We start from the raw sequence: 13,075 nt of genomic DNA, 5'->3' as shown, positions 1-13,075 counted from the left end.
ATTTCTTAAAATAAAAAAAAAAAAAAAAAAAAAAGGCAAAGCCTTGGCCTCTATCTCATACCTATTGTAACCTAAATATCAGAGTGTGGAATTTGTGTGTATGTGTGTGTGGGTTTTTTTTTTTTTTTTGAGAGTTTTTTTCGCTATAGGGCACGTGCGCTCGCCAGACAGACAGAGAGAGACAGAGAGACAGAAAGTGAGAAATCACCCCCCAGGGTGGATGGTCACACCACAATCCCTTCTCCTCCATTCTCCTCTCGGGATCTTGGGCACGCAAGCACACGCACCCTGGAATTTGTGTTTTAATTAGCAGTTTGAGAGGTTGTTCTCCACACAAAAATTGGAGAACAAGAATCCAGAGATTTAGGCAAATTACTCCCCGTTATGACAAGTTAAAAAATGGATCCACTTTTCCAGGAACTTCTATTATCAACTCTGCAATTTGATTGCTAAATTTTGGAAAATTACAGGAAGTTGCTATTGCCTAGCAGAATTCTGTGTCCTTAATTAAAGTAATTCATGATCTCATTTCATTCCCCAAAGACCAGAATATAAAAGCCAGAATCAGTCTTAAAAAGGAAGTTAATTGGTTGCATTGTTATCTTTTTCAGCAGAGGACCAAGTATTTATTAAGTGGAATTTAGAATACTAGCAGCCATACAGAGGCAAAGTATCAGTCAAGGTCAATACTTACAACAGGTACAGGAATCAGTTGACAGATTTAAAATGCCTGTTAGACAATTCTGAATTTACTTTCAAGGCAATAAACAAAAGGTGAAATAATGGGTCATAAAAGATAAACTCCCATGAACTTCCTACAGACTTCTCTATAATCATCTGTTTTCCTTGTATTTCTCTCCAGGGCCTTTATTATCAACTAGCTAGTGAACTAAGCATAATAAATATGTTTAATTAAACAACCCTAACATCCACAATGGTTTATAACAAGAAAGATACAAATGTACTAAGTAGAACGGATCTGTTGATTGCTATGAGAGTACAATAAAGTAGGTGTTGGTTACAGCCACACATTCATGCAGAGACAAAGCTGTGAGTTTAAACCTGCCTAATCGGTGGTTAGAGGTGGTTAAAGGTGCAGGATTCCCACAAGTCTGACTCCGGTTTGAGTCCTGGGCTTGGTAGCTTGCTTTCTCACTTTCCTTTTCTTTCTCTCTGGTCAAATTAAAAAATAATAATAATAACAAATTGAATTAAATAAATAAATAACTCTTTAAGACAACCAAAAAAAAAAAAAAAGGCAAAAAACAACAACAAAAACAGCCTAATCGTCAGATCCCCCAGCTGTATTTAGCCATGTTTTTACATACCAAAGATCATGCTTTCCCTGTGCTTTTAGGTGTACTAGTGCTCAGCTTGCCACTCCCTAGATAGAGGGAGTATGGTTCTCTCAACTACAAATGTCCTATATTTGGAAATTTGAGCCCAAGCTTCCAATGAGATGTTTCCAGGCTCAGCATGGAGAGGTCCTGAGAGGAGGTGAGTGCCCATGGTACCTGTCTCTGCTTCTACATCAACCAAAACAGTCCTAAACTTTACCCACAAATATTTAAAGAAAGAGTCCTGCTGCTACCAAAAACTTGTCCCACAGAGTCTGACAGTGATGTGACAAACTAGAGAGCTCAACTTGCTTTTTCCTAACTGTCCTCTCCCAATTTATACGCAACTTCCTCGTCCTTTAAATGTGCTCCTCAGGCCTCAATCCTTTATCCTCTGCCATTCTATTTTTACCTCCTCTGCACAAGAGAGTTAATCTAGTCTGACAGCTTCACAATCATCTTCTCCCTATGGACAATCATTGCATCCACCTGCCATTTACAAGCATGTAATGAAACTGAAGCTTAGGGAAATTAGGTTATCTGCTCGAGGTCACTCATGTACCCTATAAGTGTCAAAACTGGATTCATCATTCCTAGGGCCCATGCTTTAACCCCTGTGCATCTTCTGCTCCAAGTCCTTTTTTGCCTCAGCCAAATTACATGGCCATCTATTTTTTTTTAATGAGAGAAATTGATATTTTATTAATTTTTATTTTAGATAGATTTATTTTATTTTATTAATTTACACTTTTTTGTTTACACTCATTCACTATACATCATTACAGCATACAAAAGGAGATTTCCCATCCAGAATACACTGTATATTGGCCATCTACTTTTTAAGATATCTACAATTGTGAATCTTGACATTATATCAACTTGAATATTTTACAAATGAATCGTTTTCCCCCAGAAAGAAAAAAATTCTCCCTTGATTTATTATTTTTATTTGTGGCATATTTTTTCCCAAACTTCCAAACAAACTCAACAGAATCAAATGCCCTAAATAAATACTACCCAGTATTATCCTGACATACTTTACACTTGTTTTTGTTTGTTTTATTGTTTGTTTTTAGTTTTAGTATAGGGTGCATGTGCTCTCTGGAGAGAGACAGAGCTATCAGTGAGAACTCACCCACCACCCAGGGGGGCATGACCACACCACATATCTCTTCTCCATTTTCCTCTCCAGATTTGGGAACACACACACATGCGCCTGGCATGTTTTTCTAGCCACTGGGTCTGAGACTCCAACCATGAAGTTGGCCATGTAGAATCCAGCCACCTCAATCACCATGCCACATGCTAGCCCATGCCTGCCTACTTTTATATCACATCACCAGCTTTCTTTGGACCCTATAATTTCTTGCCTAGACTATGCAGGGTCCTCTCCATGTTCCTGTACCTCCATGTAAGTGGCTCTCAGTTGGAAAATTTGCTTGAAATGCAGATTCCCGGGTCCTACAGAGGTGCTGATTTAGCAATTCTGACAGAGTGACTTGAGGAAATTCATTTGGAAAACATTGCTTTAGATTTTCCTCACAATAATCGAACCTATATGAAATCGATACAACTATTCTTATTTGTCCTGAAACAATTTTGAGTGGTATGCATTAAGAGAAGATAAGGGTCAGGGAAACTTCTTTTTTTTTTTTTGGAGAAGTTTTTGCTATAGGGCACGTGCCCTCGCCAGACAGACAGAGAGAGACAGAGAGACAGAAAGTGAGAAATCACCCCCCAGGGGGGATGGTCACGCCACAATCCCTTCTCCTCCATTCTCCTCTCGGGATCTTGGGCAGGACCGCACACCGCCCTGGCATGATTTTTAAGCCACCGGGTCCGGGACCCGAACCGCGGTCGACTACGTGGGAGACCAGCGACATAGCCATTACGCTAACTGCTGGTCCCTAGGGTCAGGGAAACTTAAAAATGATGCTTAAATTCATTAGAGGGAAAAAAAACTGGAACAGCTAACTAACTACTTTTATGGGCCAGGGTCAGGTATTGTAAATAAAACAATCGGTAAAGTATAAAACAAGTCTTCATATATAAATTACTCACATTAATGAAGATGGATGAATTGTTCAACAAATGGGATTGGTGAAATAGTTATTTATAAAAAAAAAAAAGTCCTAAAATCATACTCCAGAAAATTTCTGTATTGCTGAAATAGTTAAAATTAGAAGAAAAAGAAAGAGGGGAAAAAAAAACATGTAAAACCAAGGAAAATTACAGAAAGCATTTCTTTTGGCTTGTTAAAGAATCTTCTCCAAGAAAGATTTGTTAAAGAAATCACAAAGGAAATATCAATTTTGATTATATATTATTTTTAAATTATATTTTAAAACTTAAATATATTTAAATTATATTTAAATTTAAATATCAGTTTTGAATATATATTATTTTTAATTATATGTAAAATGTAAATGTATTTACATTACATTTAAATTTAAATTATATTTTTAAAAAATCAAAGCTATAAAGAAAATAAATGATAGACTGAAAGCATTTAGCACAAGAATGATACTCTTGTCTATGATGAGCATATGCCTGCTCATCCAAAACATGAAGCTTCTACTCTAGACAATGCAGTGATTGGTCTAGGTCTGTGGTTGTCAAAGAGCAGACGTTTCCAAATGTTATTATTATTATTTTTTTTTTGGAGTGGTTTCTGCTATTAGGCACTTCTGCTCGCCAGACAGGCAGAGAGAGACAGAGAGACAGAAAGCGAGAAATCACCCCCCAGGGGGGATGGACACGCGCCGCAATCCCTTCTCCTCTATTCTCCTCTCAGGATCTTGGGCACGCATGCACTCGCGCCCGGCGTGAGTTTTAAGCCACTGGGTCCTTGACGCGACTACATGCGAGTCCAGCAACATAGCCATTACACTAACTGCTGGTCCCTCCAAATGTTATTATTATTATTTTTTTTATTGCCAGAGGGCATGTGCACTCACTAGAGAGACAAAAAGAGAGAGAGGGAAAGACAGAATCAGAGACAGAGAGAAAACTCCCCCCACTGGGGTATGGTCATGCTGCAACCCTTTCTTTTCCATTTCTTCATCCCATCAAAATGTAGGCATGCATATATACACATCTGGAATGTTTTTCAAGGTCAGTCACATGAGATCCAGATTCTTATGCACACAGCTTAACCACTGCACCACAGATCTGGCCCTCCAAATGCATTTTATCAGGAGATTTTATGTTTCAAATAAAAAAAATGTAGATGCAACATCCATTTAGTAAGCACTGCAATGGTTGAGGGAGCGCAGGGGCTGTGAGTTGCCTGGACAGCACCACCTCTTCCCTGCAACACACAGTGGAATACTCTTCAGGGGCCCGGCAGTTCTGAGTATTCACTCATGGAAGCCTTTGGTGAAGCATCCACAGAAGCACCCCACTGCAAGCCACAAGCGTTATTTTCTTGTGAACCTGTGTGCCACCGACACCAGCACCTAGTCCCCGTACCTTGGTGTGACAACAAGAAACACTTCTGCAGCTGAGACATGGGATCAATTTTCACTTTGATGTCTTCCATTTCAAGATTTATAGAAAATGATTCTAACTTGCATGACATATTCATGGAAATAAGACTAGGAGGAATATAACCAAAATGTTAACAAGAATAGTTTTAATAGTCAACATTTTTAAATGGAAAATGAGATTTTTTTCAACAAAATACTATCTCAAAAACTCTTTGTTGTCACAGGGTACATTTCAGACTTCACAGCTAGGCATTTGAACTACCTATCACTGGTCTAACAACAGGATCGCAAACACTGCTCCATGTGGACACTGTCCCCTACATCAACCCACATACCTTAGTCTCTCTGTTGTTTACTGAGCACATGTTGTATATCTCTGCTTCTCAAAATGATTCACATCCTTCTTTTCTCACTATTCAGATTTTACTCACATTTCCATGTTCAGCCCAAGGTGAAGCATTTGGTGAGTTCTCCAGGGTACAACAATGTTTTCCTTTTTGAAATCGTAGCATTTGTTTTTGGACCAATTTTCTGGCAAATTGGACTTGCAATATCTCTAGTATTTTTGTTTACCTTTAATCATCTCTTTAAGAATCAGGAGTACATATCACTCTCAATTTATTGTCTTGTAATTCTATGTTCATAATGTACTCTAGAATGTGTTTTTATGGGGACCAGCAGTTGGTGTAATAGCTATCTCGCTGGACTCCCATGTAGTCAACCGCAGTTCGAGTCCCAGACTCGGTGGCTTAAACTCACGTTGGCCATGTGTGTGTGCATACCCAATATCCTGAGAAGAGAATGGAGGAGAAGGGATTGCAGTGTGGCCATCCCTCCTGGGGATTTCTCACTTTCTGTCTCTCTTTGTCTGGCTGGCAAGTGCATGTACCCTATAGCAAAAACCTCTCAAAAAAAAAAAAAAAAAAAAAAAAAAAAAAAAGGGTTTTTTTGAAAAAAGGAAAAAAAAAAAAAAAAAAAAAAATCATAACGTGTTTTTCTGAAAAAGTGCAGAAAAAAGATCAGGCCTTGATGTCAGACTGACCTTAGTGGGGCTTAGTTCAACTTCTGTAACTCAATTTTGTCATCTGTAAAATGGTGATAATACATGCTTCCTAGGATTAAATAAAATGTGAAATATTTCATGCACAAAAAGTTCAATAATTCATAACTGTTATTTATCAGTATCCTCATAATCACTATATCATGAGAAGGTCCTTCAGATATAGAAGATCAAATCTGTGCCAAAGTACACCCACATCATCACTTATTCACGAAATTTTGTTTCCATTTGTTTTTATTGCCAGAGGGCACATGCATTTGCCAGAAAGAGAGAAAGTACTCCCCATAGGGTGTGATCATGCCACAATCCCTTTTCTTCCTTCTCTCCATCCTGTCAGGATTTGGGGCACCCTTGTATATATACCCAGAGTAATTTCCAAGCTGCCAGTGCTGGGACATGAACTACATTTGGCCATGTGGGGTCTGATTCCACATGCACTGGCGCTAACCCCTGTCCTATAGGGCCAGTCTATAGGAAATGTTTATTATGTTGTCTGTTGCATGCCAGGCACCATGCTGTGGTGATCATGGTCGATGAGTCTTTGTCTTCATTGCATTTACAGTCTCATGGGAGTTGGTTTTTATCATAGCGTCACATCTTAAATCATCAGCACAATAAATGGCTTTTTCTAAGTATACTGGTGTTAGCTAAAAGTCACAGTTTTTTTGTTGTGAACAATAATGCTTCTATGATATTAATATAATAACTTTTAAGCGAAGTACAATATATTGTTATATCAATTCATTCATCTTCATACAGATAAACAAAATAGAAGAACAGTAACAACTTTGCATCTGTTATAATATACCATCGTAGTTGAACTCTGCATTTGACATGATTGGATGTCACTTTTGCTAGACCTCTCATGTGCATCACCTGAAGATGCAAATGCTGTGCTGCAACAACAGAAAAGAAGATGCCTGAAGTTCTCGAATCCTCTCCTAACACACACTCACACAGAGAGCCCCCCTCCTCCCCCCCTCCCCCACCACACACATACAAGTGTGCACACTCCCCTCCTGGGCTTATGGACTAACGGAGGGTCCACCAAGTGGCATGGTGGTTAAGGCTCTGGATCCCACATGGCCTGCTATGCAATTCGAGGCCTAGACCCAGAACTTTGAAAATCATGTCAGGCATGTATGCATGTGTGCTCAAAATCCCAGGAGGAGAAGAGATTGTGGCCCTGCCATCCCCCTGGGTGTAGGGTGCTCACTTTTCCTCTCTCTGTCTCTCTCTATCTCTTTCCAATGAGTGCATGTAGTCTATGGCAAAGCCTAAAATAAAGAAAATTGTAATGGTACTTGGGGTATCAGATCAACTGGCCCTATTCTAAAACTAGATGACTTCTTTTCCTCTTATTTCCAAAAACACATCTAGCTTTCTCCAAGACAGGCTGCTTAACTCTTCAACAGCTGTTGTTGAAATATCTTCTTACCATCAGCTGAATAAACATTTAAAATAATAATGAAAAGGACCAGCATGTGCACACATTGACTCCTTGTTAAACTAGTTCTCAGAACTCTGACCTATAAAGTTAGGGTTTAATTTCTCCCAGCACCTGTTAAAAATGCTGCTTGGGCAAGTGAGTCAGCTGGTAGCTTAGTATTTTCCCATATTAAAAAATTGTTGCAGATAGACTGGTATGTGCCCTTGTGTACATCCATGAAGGGTAAACACAGGAGTGAAATGAATATCTCAAGGAAAGGAATAGCAATTACCGCATGGGACTGAAATAAAGAAGAGAAATGCTTCACCCTGCCCCATATATTTAAAAAACAAAAAACAAAAAGAAAACTCTCATTTGGCCTAGTTCATTTTTCATGTAGTATATGATGTGATAAATTGATCCTCCTTGATGACACACTTGGAAGGACATTGGGTGGCTATGAATTTGATTTGGTGCTGTTTTGTTTTGGTTTTGTCTAGTTACTTGTGGTATGCAAACACATCTGAAGTTTTATACAGGAAAGTAGGGGAAAAGAGGGTCAGAAATTTTACTGGCATAGCCAAAATAATTTTTCTGGAGGAGAAAAGAGATAATAAGATAGCTTTTCTAGCAAGTGGAATCTTGGAGAAAAAGAGAAACATTAAGAGAGGACTTTTTAAAAGTTTTATTCAATGATAAGAGACGGACCTCTCCACTCTGTTGCTCCCTACAGAGAACTTCAGAGTTGTATTTGCATGTGTGAGAAGCAGGTTACAAGATGAGAGCTGAGTGAAAAAGGGCATGATAAGCAACTCAAGAATAGTATTGTTCAAAAGGAAGTCTGGCCATCTTTCCATTTAAATTTTCCATTTAATTTTTCTTTAGTGTAAAGAAACTGGAGTTTCTGAGAAAAAAAAATCTTGCGGTATATTGTGGCCTCAAACCAATTCTCTAAATGGTCATTCAAGTTTTATGTGGCTCTAATCCACTTTAAGGACATATTATCAAAGCAAATGGCACAATCATGATTTTATTGTTTTTATTTCTAAAGAATACTTTTTCATTTGTCAAAATTTAGAAAGTTACAGAATTGGTATACAGTTAAAACTTCCCAAGGGTAGCCAGTAATCTATATGAGAAATTTAGTGCTCAACAACTTAGACTTTTTTCTAAATATTTGTAAGTTTTGCTTGTTTGTTTTTTAAAAACAAATACTACAGATAGTATTTGATTACTATCTTTAATCACTACTACCTTTACACTGGCTACAATTAAAACCTAGTTCTGTACAATTTTAACTTTTGTCATTTCACATCTTTTGAGTCTATTTTTAGTAGTCAAAGTCATCCAGTAGGATTTGTACTTTGAAAATAATTATTAATGGGATGGGATCCTAATTGGTTTTTGCTTTTTTGTTTGCTTGTTTTGCTCTTTCTTTAGGTTTGTTTGCCAGAGAAAGACCGAGAGAGACAGTGAGAGGGAAAGTAAAAAATCATCTCCCAGAGGGTTGCCCACAGTGCAATTCCTTCTCCTTAATTCTCCTATTCTCCTCTCAGGATTTTGGACACACATGCACACACATCCAATGTGTTTTTTAAGGGAACCAGCAGTTAGCGTAATGGCTATGTCGCTGGACTCCCACGTAGTCGACCGCAGTTCGTGTCCCAGACCCAGTGGCTTAAAACTCACGCCGGGCCTGTGTGCGTGCTTGCCCAAGATCCCGAGAAGAGAATGGAGGAGAAGAGATTGCGGCGTGACCATCCCCCCTGGGGGGTGATTTCTCGCTTTCTGTCTCTATGTCTCTCTCTGTCTGTCTGGCGAGCGCACGCGCCCTACAGTGAAAATCTCTCCCCCCCCCAAAAAAAAAGTATTAGAATTTATTACTTGAATGTGTAATAATCTTCAGATTATAAAGGAACTTATCTAAATTTTACTCTGGTAATTCTGTGTTTTCATTTATTTTACATATCACTTTCTGACCTATATACATTAGTTTTTACTATAGAGTGTGCATACTCGTCGGACAGAGACAGAGAGAGAGGAGAGAGAGAAAGTGAGAAATCACCCCTTGGGGGTATTAAAAGAAAAATAAATCAGCCAATTTAATAGAGTACAGTTAGAGCAAATCTTAACACAATTTAAATTGGGCAATTGTCCCCGGACATCCAGACAACTCCGCCCAGCCTTTTGGTCAACTCAGCATTCAAGTCGGCAGAACAAGAAAGTGTCATGCAAAAAAAACATAAGTAAGGGCGTGAGGTAGAGAAATCATTGGTGACATTCTGAGTGTGTCTGCTTTAACACGGTTTAAAAGGTGGGATGCCTGTGATTGACTGAAGCCTAGCTGCTGTGATTGGTTGTAACCTAGCAACCAGCTCAGAAAAACACAACATGTATGATTTCAGCTTATCCATAGGAATCAGAGTGTTGGAGTCCAGCAGCTGTTTTAGGCCAAAATAGTCTAATAGGGGGATGGCCACACTGCTATTCCTTTTCCTCCATTCTCCTCTAGGGATTTGGGGTACACATGATTTTCAAGCCACCCAGCCAGGATTCAAACCACAATGTGTTATCCAGCCACCTTAACCTCCATACCACCTGTTGGCCTGATCTGTTTATATTTCTCCAAGTAGCTCCCTAGTTACTGCAATATTTGTTAAAATCTATCATTTTCCCTCTCATATTTTAGATGCCAATTTTATCATATTCTATTTTTGTATCTACCCTTCAGCTTTTTTCCCTAAATTTTGGAGTTTTCCTGCCTATTCTTTTTGTTTAATTTTTAGTTTCTTTTACTTTAATTTCTTTGATACAGTCAATCATGTTACTTTGCTTCGAAGTGAATATTCCAACATGTGTACATTACTCTTCAGTACAGTTGACAATACTATAAAGTTATCTTAAGAGATAATAATCCATTTCTTTGTCCCATAAGTGCCTTGCCTCTCTGTTTTTCTCCTTAATGTCCTTCCTCAGACCAGACTCTACTCATTCACCCACCCTCTTCCCACACTGTATCTGGTATTCAGAACCATTTACTAAGTTTCTACAACCTTTTTTTTTTGAGAGGTTTTTGCTATAGGGCGCGTGTGCTTGCCAGACAGAGACAGAGAGACAGAAAGTGAGAAAACACCCCCCAGGGGGGATGGCCACACCACAATCCCGTCTCCTTCATTCTCCTCTCAAGATCTTGGGCACGCACGCACACGCGCCCAGCGTGAGTTTAAGCCATCGGGTCCGGGACTCCAACCACGGTCAACTACGGGGAAGTCCAGCAAAATAGCCATTATGCTAACTGCTGGTCCGTAAGTTTCTACAACTTTTAGTCATTCAGTTTCAGCCACAGAGTGTAGACGCTTGGTATATATTAAGTGGAGACATACAATGTCTCCATTTCTTAGCCTGGCTTGCTTCACTTAGCAGTAAATGTTCCATATTCATCCACTTTCTGTCAAAAGCCAGGGTCTTTTTTTTTTTTTTTTTTTTTTTTTAAGGCTGAGTAGCATTCCATAGAGTATATGTGCCATACTTTTTCAATCCATTCATGTGTTCATGGGCATTTAAGTTAGTTCCATGTCTTAGCAATTTTGAATAATGCCACAAAACATGGATGTGCAAGCACTTTTCCAATTAAGAATTCTTCTGTCCTTTGGGTAGATACCGAGGAGTGGGATTGCTGGATCATATGGTAGTTCTATTTGTAGATCTCTGAGGAATCTCCAAATTGTTCTCCACAGTGGCTGGACCAATTTACATTCCCACCAGCAGTGTAGGAGAGTTCCCCTTTCACCACACCCCCACCAGCACTTACCATTTTTTTTGTTTTTAATCTTAGTCACTCTGACTGGGGTTAGGTGGTATTTCATTGTGGTTTTGATCTGCATCTCCCTTACAATAAGGGATGTTGAGCATTTTTTCATATGCCTTTTGGCTATTCATAAGTCTTCCTTAGAGAGTAGTTTTTTCAACTCATTCTCCCATCTTTTAATAGGGTTGATCATCTTTTTTTTCAGAACAGCTGCTTGAGTTCCTTGTGTATTCTGGCTATCAGCCCCTTATCTGACACATAGTTTACAAAAATATTTTCCTATTTTTGAGGGCTGTCAATTCACACTAATTACTGTGTCTTTTGTCATGCGGAAACTTCTTAATCTGGTGTGATCTCACTTGTCTATTTTGGAGATTATTGATTGTGCTTTGGGCGTCTTATATAAGAAGTTTTTGCCAGGACCAGCAGTTGGTGTAATGGCTATGTCACTGGACTCCCATGTAGTCGAACGAGGTTTGAGTCCTGGACCCAGTGGCTTAAACTCACGCCAGGCACGTGTGCGTGCATGCCCAAGATCCTGAGAAGAAAATGGAGAGAAGGGATTACAGCGTGGCCATTCCTCCAGGGTGGTAATTTCTCACTTTCTGTCTCTCTCTATATATCTGTCTTTCTGGCAAGCAAAAATGTCTAATAGCAGAAACCTCTCCAAAAAAAAAAAAAAGTCTTTGCTTATGACAGTGTCTCCCAGAGTTTCCCCAGTGTTTTCCAGCAGCAGTTTTATATAGTTTGAGGTCTTTGGTTTAGATCTTTGATATACTTTGAGTTGATTTTTGTCAATGGTGAGAAGGAGGGGTTCAGATTAATCTTCCTGCAGGTGAATACCCAGTTTTTCCAGCACCATTTGCTAAAGAAGTTTTCCTTTTCCCACTGGATTGACTGGTACCCTTTGTCAAAAATCAGTTGGCTGTATGTCTGAGAGTTTATTTCTGAGGACTCTATTCTGTTCCATTGGTCCACCTGTCTTTTTCTGTACCAAAACTATGATGCTGTTTTGATTACCACAGCTTTGTAGTATGATTTTGGGTTAGGGAGTGAGATGCCACCCAATTCTCTCTTCTTGTGCAGGATTGCTTTGGCAATACGAAGTCTTTTATGATTCCCGACAAATTGTATGATTGTCTTTTTTAGATTTGTGAAGAACGTCTCTGGCATTAGGATTGCATTAAGCAGTCCTGGATTTGAACCACAGTCAGCCATGTGGAAGTCCAGCACCTTAATCACCATGTCACCCGCTAGCCCAAGATCCTAGCTTTTTATAAATCATTTTATATTCACATTGGGACCAGCAGTTAGCATTATGGCTATGTCACTGGACTCCCATGCAGTCAACTGTGGTTTGAGTCCTGGGGATGGTGGCTTAATCTCACACCAGGCGCATGTGTATGGTGCCCAAGATCCCGAGAGGAGAATGGAGAAGGGATTGCAGCGTGTCCATCTCCCCTGGGGGGTGATTTCTCACTTTCTGTCACTCTCTCTCTGTCTTTCTGGCAAGCACATATGTCCTATAGCAAAAACCTCTCAAAAAATCATTTTATTTTCATATTAATGATAGACTACCAATTTTTAGGTTTGTTTTTAGAGAAGAGTTTTAAATCTCCTTTTGGTTTTCCCCTGAACACCAAGAATTTCTGAAACTCCTCCTTAGACTATCTCTTGACTGCCTCTCGTGTTTTACGAGAATGGAAACTTATTTCACTATTCATCTTAGCAAATTTAAGTTAAAAAGAATGATCTACCTGGTGTACTCTAATATACTTGATGTATTTTTTAAGTTAAAAATACATGATTTTGTACTTCCATATTACTGTTTCCTAAATGACCTAAATGAAACTTAACAATATTCACAATTTAAAATTTCATACACCTCTTATTTATTTGGAGAAAATATCTAATTCTAATAATTAAAAGAAATTTAAAAAAAATCTCAAAACT

General features: G+C 38.9%; 1 pseudogene; it reads right to left on the bottom strand.

Annotated features, from left to right (window-relative positions):
- The window catches only part of LOC102500378 (glomulin pseudogene), a 22,295-nt pseudogene extending 17,417 nt beyond the window's left edge, over positions 1–4,878 (bottom strand).
- Positions 4,879–13,075: the final 8,197 nt, after the last annotated feature.

This window comes from Tupaia chinensis, unplaced genomic scaffold (genome assembly GCF_000334495.1).
Source record: "Tupaia chinensis unplaced genomic scaffold, TupChi_1.0 Scaffold138568_1, whole genome shotgun sequence".
NCBI lineage: Eukaryota > Metazoa > Chordata > Mammalia > Scandentia > Tupaiidae > Tupaia > Tupaia belangeri.
This window is presented reverse-complemented; position numbering and strand designations above follow the sequence as displayed.